The sequence below is a fragment of the Trachypithecus francoisi genome, unplaced genomic scaffold (assembly GCF_009764315.1).
Source record: "Trachypithecus francoisi isolate TF-2019V2 unplaced genomic scaffold, Tfra_2.0 Lachesis_group10, whole genome shotgun sequence".
Taxonomy (NCBI): Eukaryota; Metazoa; Chordata; class Mammalia; order Primates; family Cercopithecidae; genus Trachypithecus; species Trachypithecus francoisi.
In genome coordinates, this window is record NW_022681455.1 from 29799763 (window position 1) to 29810322 (window position 10560).

The 10560-nt window shown below is 42.6% G+C and overlaps 1 long non-coding RNA gene across 1 annotated transcript; it reads left to right on the top strand.

Annotated features, from left to right (window-relative positions):
* Positions 1-6354: 6354 nt before the first annotated feature.
* Positions 6355-7471, top strand: LOC117088441. Its single transcript, XR_004439230.1, has 2 exons — positions 6355-6468; positions 6568-7471. It is a non-coding gene; the product is annotated as an uncharacterized LOC117088441 (long non-coding RNA).
* The last annotated feature ends 3089 nt before the right edge of the window (positions 7472-10560 follow it).

The following is a 10560-nucleotide window of genomic DNA, read 5'->3' on the forward strand; positions in this document are numbered from 1 at the left end:
CCTGAGACCCTGAGAACCACACCTGGGGCCCTGGGACTTCGCCCTGACCCCGCTCCTCTTGTGCCAAGCGCTCTGTCTCACTGTTTCCCTGAGTCTTGGCCCAGGAGCTGTCTGAGAAACCAGGGAGAACCCCTGGGCATGGGCCCCGTTCCTCTCCCTTCACTTTTCATCCCGGAATCTCCATCCCTGAACTGGACTCCCTGCCTCCCACTCCTTACCTGTCCCCTTGGACTCTTCTAGAAGAAAACTCACCCCACGGAGCTTGGTGCCAGAGACTGAGCTTACTCTGGCAATGAAGGTATAGAGACTGTTTTTTTTTTTTTTTTTTGGTGGTGGTTTTTTTTTTTTAAATCTGGAAAAGTTGCGCCTGAGTGCATGAGACAGAATAGAGATCAGTTTGCTGTTTGTTTATTAAATACATTGGGTAGTAGAATCTTGGTAACCCCCGAATGATCAGGAATCTAATCGGTAAAAAATGTAACTTTGGCCCCTTGATTTATAAATGTGTCCAAAAGCGTTACAACAGGACTCACAAAGCCCCTAAATTTCACTTTCGCAAACAATGTATCTGTGACTCCCACTTGTATTTTAAATGTACCATCATTCCATAGCTCTGAGTTTCTGTGTGAGTCCAGGATATTTCCTCAGTATAAACTAGCACACTGTGTTACTATATGTTGCAACCAGGAGACATATAGTTTGCAGACTATATGTCCGCAAACAGTACAGACTATTCACCTCACAGTTGCAACTGTTCAGTGCAGTCACAGTGCTCCTCACCAGTGCTCATGCGCTGCCTGTTTTTAGGAAGTATCCATTTCTAAGTGTTGTGTATATTTTATAGGAACACTTAGTATTTTTAAAACCTGATTAACATAAAAACAATTAGTTTTTAGGCAGACCCACATAAGGTATTAAAGGCCAACTGCCAAGGACACCCTGCTAGGCTCTGTAGATGGATATATTAAAATCCATAAAACAATGTATTGAAACCTAAGAATTCTGCTGCTTTCGAATTCTTTCCTCTGGTCCTTTTCCTCAGCGCCTGCTTCTCCAGCCCTTCCCTCAGTCCCTCTCATTCTTCAGACCTTCCTCTCCCCTTAGTCCCCACCGCACTGTCACTTGTGAATTGTGACACTAGCACTGTCCCATGACCTGCTACGTGACTGTTGTCTTCACAGTGGTCCTGCTCCTGTCAGTCAGAGTGTGTCATTTCTCCACTTAAAACACTCCAGTGTCTCCACTTCGGTCTTGTGAAACTTCTGGAGTGTCAGGCAGGTGAGCATATGAAAGGATACCTGGTTCATCATAGGCACTAAATTCATTTTTATTGACTTAATGAATGAAATATGAGTGTATTATATTGCATCCCAGATAATTATTAAGTGTAAAACACTGAAAAAGTTCAGAAAGATTTTATTTCATGTAACTAGTGTGCATAGCAATTCATCAATTCATTCATGCACTACCACCCTTGGCAAAACAACACCCATTTATCTGCTTCTAGTTCATTGGTCAGAAATCTGGGCAAGATGTGGAGAGAATCTCTGTTCTGGGCTTCCAAAAGCTGTGTTTTCATTTTGAATCCTCCTTCAGGTTCATAGAGAGGTGGCAGAATGCAGTTTCTTACAGTTGTAAGACTCAAGTCCCTGTTCCTTGCTGATTGTCAATATAGAGAACAGGGAGGGCTGCGCTCAATTCCTGGTGCTCACCAGCATTCTTTCCTACACAGCCCCCCCCCCCCTTTTTTTTTTTGGCAGAGTCTCGCTCTGTAGCCCAGGCTGGAGTGCAGTGGTGCAATCTCAGCTCACTGCAAGCTCCACCTCCCTGGTTCACGCCATTCTCCTGTCTCACCCTCCCAAGTAGCTGGGACTACAGGCGCCCGCCACTACGCTCGGCTAATTTTTTTTTTTTTTTTTGTATTTTTAGTAGAGACAGGGTTTCACCGTGTTAGCCAGGATGGCCTCGATCTCCTGACCTCTTGATCCGCCTGCCTCAGCCTCCCAAAGTACTGGGATTACAAGCGTGAACCACTGCACCCGGCCCAAAGCCCCTTCATTTTCAAAGCCCATGGTGGAGGAAACCCCTCATGCTGAATCCCTCTCACGCTGTGTTTCTCTATGCTCAGGAAGAACCCGTTCCTTTCAAGGGCTCACCTGATTAGGACAGTCCAAGCAGGAGAAACACAGCCTAAAGTCAACTAATTGAGGCCCTTATTTATATCTGCTAAATCCCTTCACAGCAGCACCTACCTTAGAGTTGGTTGAATCACTGGGGGAAGGTGAATGACCAGGAGCTGGGTGTTGGGGCCATCATAGAATCAGCCCAGCAAGGGCTGGATCTTCCTTTTCTGTTTAATTGAGACACAGTAGGAAATTGAAGTTCAAGTAAAATGATCATTGTGAACGATATTAAACTACATCCTCTTTGGCCATAGAAATTCTCCTTACCTTTTAAAACTAAATTACATGTTTAATATCTTATAATTACTTTAGGCCATATGTGGTGGCCCACGCCTGCTATCCTAGCACTGTGGAAGGCAGAGGAAGGCAGATTTGTTGACTCCAGAAGTTCACGATCAGCCTGGGCAAAACCCCCATCTCTACAAAAATATTAGAAAATTAGTCAGTCATGGTGGTTCATGCCTGTAGTCCCAGCTACTCAGGAGGCTGAGATCAGAGGGTCCCTTGAGCCCAGGAGGTCGACACTGCAGTGCATGGTGGTCATGCCACCACACTCCAGCCTGGGTTACAAAGTGAGACCTTGTCTCGAAAATAATAATGATAATGATGATACATTTGGAGCAAATGCAATTTAACATGTAATAATACATCCTCTCTTGTGAAAATGTATTATTTATTTACGATTGAGTAACAAATTATGTAACACTTAACTCAAAACAACAAATATTCATCATCTCCCACAGTTTCCAATGGTTAGGAATCCAGGAGAGGTTTCTCTGAGTGCTTCTGGCTCAGGACCTCTCACAAGATTGCAGTCCAGTTGTCAGTCAAGGGCTGCTTCATCTGAGGGCTTCACTGGGGCTGAGGATTCACAAGAAAGATGGATCAGTCACATGGCTGTTGGAAAAGGCCTAGTTCCTTGTTATCTAGTCCCAGAAGGCCTCAGTTCTCAGTCACATGGACCTTCCTGCAGGGCTGCTTATGGCAAAGCAGCTGGATTCCCCCAGAGCTCGTGATCCCAGAGACAGAGAGAGAGAGAAGGTGGAAGCTGCAGTGAGTTTTATGTTCTACACCCAACGTCACAAACTGTTATGTCAGCATTATTCTATAAGTTAGAAGTTGTATTAGTCCATTCTCACACTTCTATAAAGAAATACCTGAGATGGGGTGATTTATAAAGGAAAGAGGTTTAACTGACTCACAGTTCTGCATTGCTGAGGAGCTTGCCCCAGGAAACTTAGAGTCATGGCAGAAGTGGAAGCAAACATGTCCTTCTTCACATGGTGGCAGGAGAGAGAAATGCAGAATGAAGCAGGGAAATGTTCCTTATAGAACCATCACATCTCATGAGAATTCCCTCAGTATCATGAGAACAGCATGGGGGAACTGTCCCCATGATCCAGTCACCTCCTATGTGGTTCCTCCCCCAACAGATAGGGATTACAATTCAAATGACAATTCAAGATGAGATTTGGGTGGGAACACAGAGCTAGTCCATATCAGAAGTGCCTCATTAAGTCCAAGCCACACTCAAGAGGGGGAATTAAGCTGCACCTATGGAAGGGAACAGTATCAAAGGATTTGAATATATGTTAAAAGCAAAATTAAAACTATTGTTTCTGGTTTTTCAAAATCAAAGACTTCTATTATCTAATTATTTTTCATTAACTCTTTAAGCTTGTCTTTTAATTTAATTTTATTTTAAGTTCCAGGGTACCTGTGCAGGATGTGCAGGTTTGTTACATAGGTTAAACATGTGCCATGGTGGTTTGCTGCACCTATCAACTCATCACCTAGGCATTAACCCTGGCATGCATTAGCTGTTTTTGCTAATGATCCTCCCAACCACTGCCCTCTCCCAACACGCCCCAGTGTGTGTTGTTCCTCTTGCTGTGTCCATGTGTTCTCATTGCTTAGTTCCCAATTATAAAAGAGAACATGTGTTATTTGGTTTACTGTTCCTGTGTGAGTTTGCTGAGGATAATGGCTTCCAGCTCATCCATATCCTTGAAAAGGACTTGATCTCATTCCTTTTTATGGCTGCATAATATTCCATGGTGTATATGTACCATATTTTCTTTATCCACTCCATCATTGATGGGCATTTGGGTTGATTCCATGTCTTCGCTGAAGACTATTCACTATTCCACTGTGAATAGTGCTGCAATGAGTGTAAACATGCATATATCTTTATAATAGAATGATTTATATTCCTTTGGGTATATATCCTGTATTGGGATTGCTGGGTCAAATGGTATTTCTGGTTCTAAATCTTTGAGGAATTGCCACACTGTCTTCCACAATGGATTAACCAAGTTACTTTTCCTCTAACAGTGTAAAAGCATTCCTGTTTCTCTGCAACCTCGCCAGCATCTGTTGTTTCTTGACTTTTTAATAATTGCCATTCTGATTGGCATGAGATGGTATCTCATTTGTGGTTTTGATTTGCATTTCTGTAATGATCCGTGATGTTGACCTTTTTTTCATATTTTTGTTGGCCACATGTGCGTCTACTTCTGAGAAGTGTCTGTTCAGGTCCTTTGTCCACTTTTTAATGAAGTTGTTTTTTTCATGTAAATTTGCTTAAGTTCTTTGTAGATTCTGAATATTAGACCTTTGTCAGATGAGTAGATTGCACACATTTTCTCCCATTCCGTAGGATGTCTGTTTGCTCTGATGATAGTTTGTTTGCTGTGCAGAAGCTCTTTTGTTTAATTAGATCCCATTTGTCAAGTTTTGCTTTTGTGGCAGATGCTTTTGGCGATTTCATCATAAATTCTTTGCCCACCCCTATGTCTGGAATGGTATTGCCTAGATTTTCTTCTAGGGTTTTTCTAGTTTTGGATTTTACGTTTAAGTCTTTAATCCATCTTGAGTTAACTTTTGTGTAAAATGTAAGGAGGGGGTCCAGTTTCAATTTTCCGCATATGGCTAGCCAGTTCTCCCAGCATCATTTATTAAATAGGGAATCCTTTCTCCATTGCTTGTTTTTGTCAGGTTTGTTGAAGATCAAATGGTTGTAGATGTGCAGTCTCTTTTCTTGAGTTCTCTATTCTGTCCCATTGGTTTATGTGCCTGTTTTTGTAACCTTGTAGTATAGTTTTAAGTGGGGTAGCCTGATGCCTCCAGCTTTTTCTTTTTGCTTAGGATTCTTCTGGCTATACAAGCTCTTTTTGGATCCACATGAATTTTAAAATAGTTTTTTTCTAATTCCATGATAAGCTTCTCTTTTTAAATTCATGATTAAAAGTTTGAGACATCACAGAGCTTTGGGTGCTGAGGGAAACACAGCTGGAGACAGAGTAAGGAGATACAACAGTATCTCAGTTTTTCCTGCCAATACCATTGTTATTAAATAACAATGTTCTCTTCAGTGAGTTAACACAGTTGAGAACATAGAGTAACTAGATCAAATAGTTCCAAGACTTCAGTCCCTTAAAACTAACGCCTTGCAAATAAGTCTTTGTTTTGTCTAAGATGTCTCAAATTTAGTGGAAATATGCCCCAAGCACCAATTTTCTTATTGAAATATCATCTTCACTAAACATTTGCCTGCACTTAAAAAAAAAAAAAAGAAAGAAAGAAACTCTGCTCTATGGAGTAGCTGTTCTTTTGTTTCTTTACTTCTCTAATAAACTTGCATTCACTTAGAAAATAATTGCCTAATCAAATCGCTTTTCACTTACAAAAACGTGAATCTCATACTTTATTCAGCCCATCTAGCTTAACACGATGCCAATAACTTTGGTTTGATGCCGTAGCCCGAAATGGTTAGCTCGAATTGAGAAACAAGTTGTTGTTGTTTTTTTTTTCCCAAAAACTGGCTATTCGGTGGACATTCTATAATAAACTTAACATCTTTCGTTGTGGTATTCAATGAGATGTGACAGAAGTGATTTGGACACCACTATGATTTCATATAGCACTCTATTATGTGCTTCTGAATTTTTTTTTCTTTTTAGCATCCTATTCTGTTTTCCATTCATATTTGCTATTCCATCACTGGGTATTCCTTCCTACTCTTTTCTTGTTTCATTTGTTTTGATGAATGATGTGCATTTCCAATTCTGTAAAAGTTTATGTGTGGTAAAATGTAACATCAGATCCTTTGCAAGGTGGAATTACCTTGCACAGCAAATTGAACATTATATACTTGAAAATCTAGAGAGATGCCAGTGAGTCAAGGATCAAATGGCCTATTTGTAGCCAAGGCCATTTTCATGGCATCCTGATCCTCTCTGTCACATGGCTCCTTACAATTCCCTGTGGTTTTCTTCAAATGTAAGTAGTTCTTGTTAAGGATCCTTGTAGTGAACTTTGAAATTCTTTTCTCTTTAATTTCTATAAAAAACAGGTATATTTTAATTTGGAAAACTCTGTTTAGGAATTACAATCAAGTAACTACCAGGGTGCCCAGCACTGGTGTAAAACACAGAACCTGTAAAGCTCCCCTGGGCTGCTGCCCATTCACTTTCCCCAGAAGGAGACTCCATCCTGAACCTGTGATTTTTATTCTTTTGTATTTCTTTAAAGATTTGTGCAATAAGTGTGTGTGTGTATATATGTGTGTGTGTGTGTGTGTGTGTGTATATATATATATATATATATGCCCAAACCAAGTATCAGTTAGTTTTGCTAGTTTTTAAGCTTCCTGTAAAGCAAATTCCTACTGCATTTATTTTCTCATTATGCACATTACATATAGGAGTCATTTGTGGTGTGGGAGACTGTCATTCACTCATTTTTACTGCTGAAGGTTTACATTTTATGATTATACCACAATTTCACTACTTTCCTATTGATGTATATGTGGCTGATTCCACTTTTTGCCATATACATTAGTGTGCATGTCTCCTGTGCACATAGGTGAGAAAGCCCCCCAGAGCGGATGATTAGGAATGGGTTGGTTGGATGATACATTGTATGGACTTTAACCATACTAGATAATGATAATATGATTTCCAAAGTGATTGTGGCTATTTAAACTTTTACAATAAATGTGTAATACTTGATGATGTGTTCTGAAAACACTGCGTTGAAGGAATTGAGTCAAAAGTCACTGTCTTGGCAGTAGAATTACAGCAGGCATTTTCATTCAGGCTCTGTTAATAACTTCCTGTTGTTTACTTGTTTCTTATATACCGTGGCATTATACTTTTGGCATATAGATTCAGAAAATGCTTACTTATAGCACAATCACACAGGGTTATTTTATATTTAGGAAAATTTCATAAGAAAAAGGAAAAAAATGGAGGAACTGAGGGAAAGAAGGAGGAATGGAAGGAAAAGTGAAAGAAGAAAAGAAGGAAGGGGAAAGGGAAGGAAAGGGGAGTGAGAAGGAGGGAGGGTGAGAGGTTGAATGGAAATAGAGAAGAAAAAGAGGGAGGGAGGGACAGAAGGAAGGAGAAAAGGAAGGAAAAAAGGAGAAAAGAAACTAAAATAAAGAAAAGAATAGGTGTTGAGAAACTAGAAATCCTATGTATGGCTAACATTATCAAAATGGGAGGAAATAAAATATGTATAGTTAACCTCTATAGAATCATGGACATATAAGAGGGCTTCATGAGTTATCCGTTGCTGTGTAACCAACTACCCCCAAATTTACTTAAAGCCATGAACATTGACAAACTCAAAAGCATAATACAAATACCAGCAAAATGGTGCCAATGCAGATAGAAGTAGTTGAATAAACAAAAGGATTTTACAAATTGGAATAAGTAAGAGTACACTGGTGTGCAGATGAAAATGATTTAGCAGTCCAGATACTCCAAAAAGCAAGTTCCATCATGGGATTAAAGTTACAGCATTTTATAGGGGGCACACCTGTCAGAAGATATAGTGAGGGAGACAGGTTACCCTGAGAAAGGCAACAGACCAAGATGCGAGTGTGATCCCCTCGTGATGGACAGAAGGAGAGAAGGTCTCCTGGACATGTCCTAGACCACAGGCAATCTAAGGAGAGTTAAGCAAGGCCATAGAGGAGTCCTCAAGGTATAGTTGGTCATCAGAGGACTCCCCTGTCTCCCAGGAATGTCCTGCCTTAGTGTCACTGGTATGACCCGTCACTGGTTGGGAACAGCCCATGGGAAGCAGAGCCTCAGCACCAATGCTACTGAGGGTGTCAGAGCACAGGAGCAGGGCCTTGGGAGATTACCCAGGAGTGTGACTCAAACCTTCTGCCCTGACCAGTCTGGGCCCTTTGAAATCAAGTCATCTTGGGCTGAATTGCTGGATGATTCTGCTCACACTTAAAATGAGGCAAGGGGAACCAGAAGGCCCCCAGGTGGATGTCTGGTTTCCACATACACTTCTGCCCTCATTGTGTGAAAGTAACCATGCCTCCTCCTGGGAATGAGGGTCTATTACCTGGGCCTGGAGAGGAGCAGAATCCTCTTCTTACCAGGTGGTCTCTGGGCACACACTGTCCAAACTTCTCTGGTGACAACTGTCATGTGTAGTTCAGTGGGCTGTCTTTTGTCTTCTTTTAAGGATACCCTCTAAGGTTGGCTCTTAACAAGGAAGTGGAAACCTCTGTTCTATCTGCAAGGAAGTGAATTCAGACAAGAACCTGAATGAGCTTGGAAGTGGATTCTTCCCCAGAGTCTCAAGGAAAGAACACAGACCTGCCCATACGTTGATATTAGCCCTGTGAGACTGTGTGGACTTGCAACCGACACGACTGTGACATGATAATTAGGTGCTGTTTAAAGCCACTTGGTTTGTGGTAATTTTTATGGCTATGGCAGCAATGGACACCCATACAGCAGAGAAGATGCCCTCTCTCCCTGGCCTCTCGGATCCTGGAACTCGTCTCTTCCATGACGTTCTCCTCTCTCTGCCTGAATCTCGTGCCCTTGTCATCCCCTAGGCCTCATCATGCCCAAGAACCCCAGCCCTTCCATGCTCTCAATCTCACACTTCCCCCCTTCTGGCCATCTTTCCACTCATCCCATGCAAGGTGGCCACAGGCTCTGAGGACACAGATACTATCTTTTTTTTCATATGCTGTGATGTAATATCAGTGACTACTCATTGCCTATGTGCCTGCATTCCAGGCTTGAAGTCCGTTCTGCAGTACATCAATTCCAACAACCCTTCCACCCCACTGAGATTCCCAATCTAGTGATCCTGCCATCTACTCCCTGTTACTCACCCTTGGTGTCCTCTCCTCCCTCCTTACCCATTTTGAATTCTATGGTAAATAATTTCTATCCCTCCCTTGCCTCTCCCTTGAGTTGTCACACTCACCTGGCAAAACTACACAGCTGGTGGATTCTACCTCTGCCTACACTGCACCTGCTCCCTGAGCTGCAAGAGAGCAGCACACAGCATACTGACTGCTCTCTGTACCTTCACAACCCAGACCTCATGGGGAGCCCCCACCACGGCCAGCAATCACCCTCTCCCTGCATGGCTTACCCTCAGCCTCCTCCGGGCCTGGGTGACTCTTACACACCTTCTCTGTGTGCTCACATACCCAACCCTCCTTCCCCATTCTTACATCGGCTGATGACCTTGGTTCCTACCTCACTGAGAAAACTGAACACATTAGAAGACAACTTCCCAGATTCCACCACTGTCTGCTCATGCATTTGCGGCTGCACCACATGTCAGGGATTTTACCATGTGGGGGACTGTTGTGGGTTAACCATCCTGCTCCCAGAAAGAGCCAGTCCCTCTTCTGGTGCCCCAAACATCATCCCTTCTCATCCACTTAAAGGTGTCAGTTCATCCATTAATACCTTTTTTTTCTCTTTATCATCAACCTTTTTCCTCTCTCCCCACTGGATCACTGTGGCAGTCATGAGAATGCACATCCCAGCCCCTCAGCTAGAGGAAGCAGAATTGGTGATGGCTCCAACTTTTGAATCCTGAAACCTATTGCCACATTTGCTCTGAGACCACACCTGCCCCCTGTCTTTTCCAATCAATGATTGAGGAAAGCAGGGCAGAAACTAAGGCAGAAACATTTCTTCTCTGAAGGCTGCCTGAAGCTCCAGGGATCCCTGCCACCCTTACTGAACTTCCCTTAGCCTGCACGGGGTCTAGGATGCTTCCAACTGACCTTCCTGAACTCTCTACATCACTGGGGCTCAGAGTTGCTTTGTGGTCTGATGGCTTTCCCAGCATTTTCTGTCTCTCATGAATTTCTCTCACAAGTATTTGCCCTAATAAAACCTTACACGTTTACCACTGTATTGGGGTCTGCTCCTCAGGGGACCCTAACTAACACAAGTGGCATGAAGGGTGATCCATGAAAATAGGCAAAAATGAGAATCTGAAATAAGCTTTCCCACTGCCTGGCAGGCCAAGAGGATGCCACCCGGGTTGGTGGGGGACACAGAAACTCAATGGCACAAGGTGCAGCTGAGCTGCT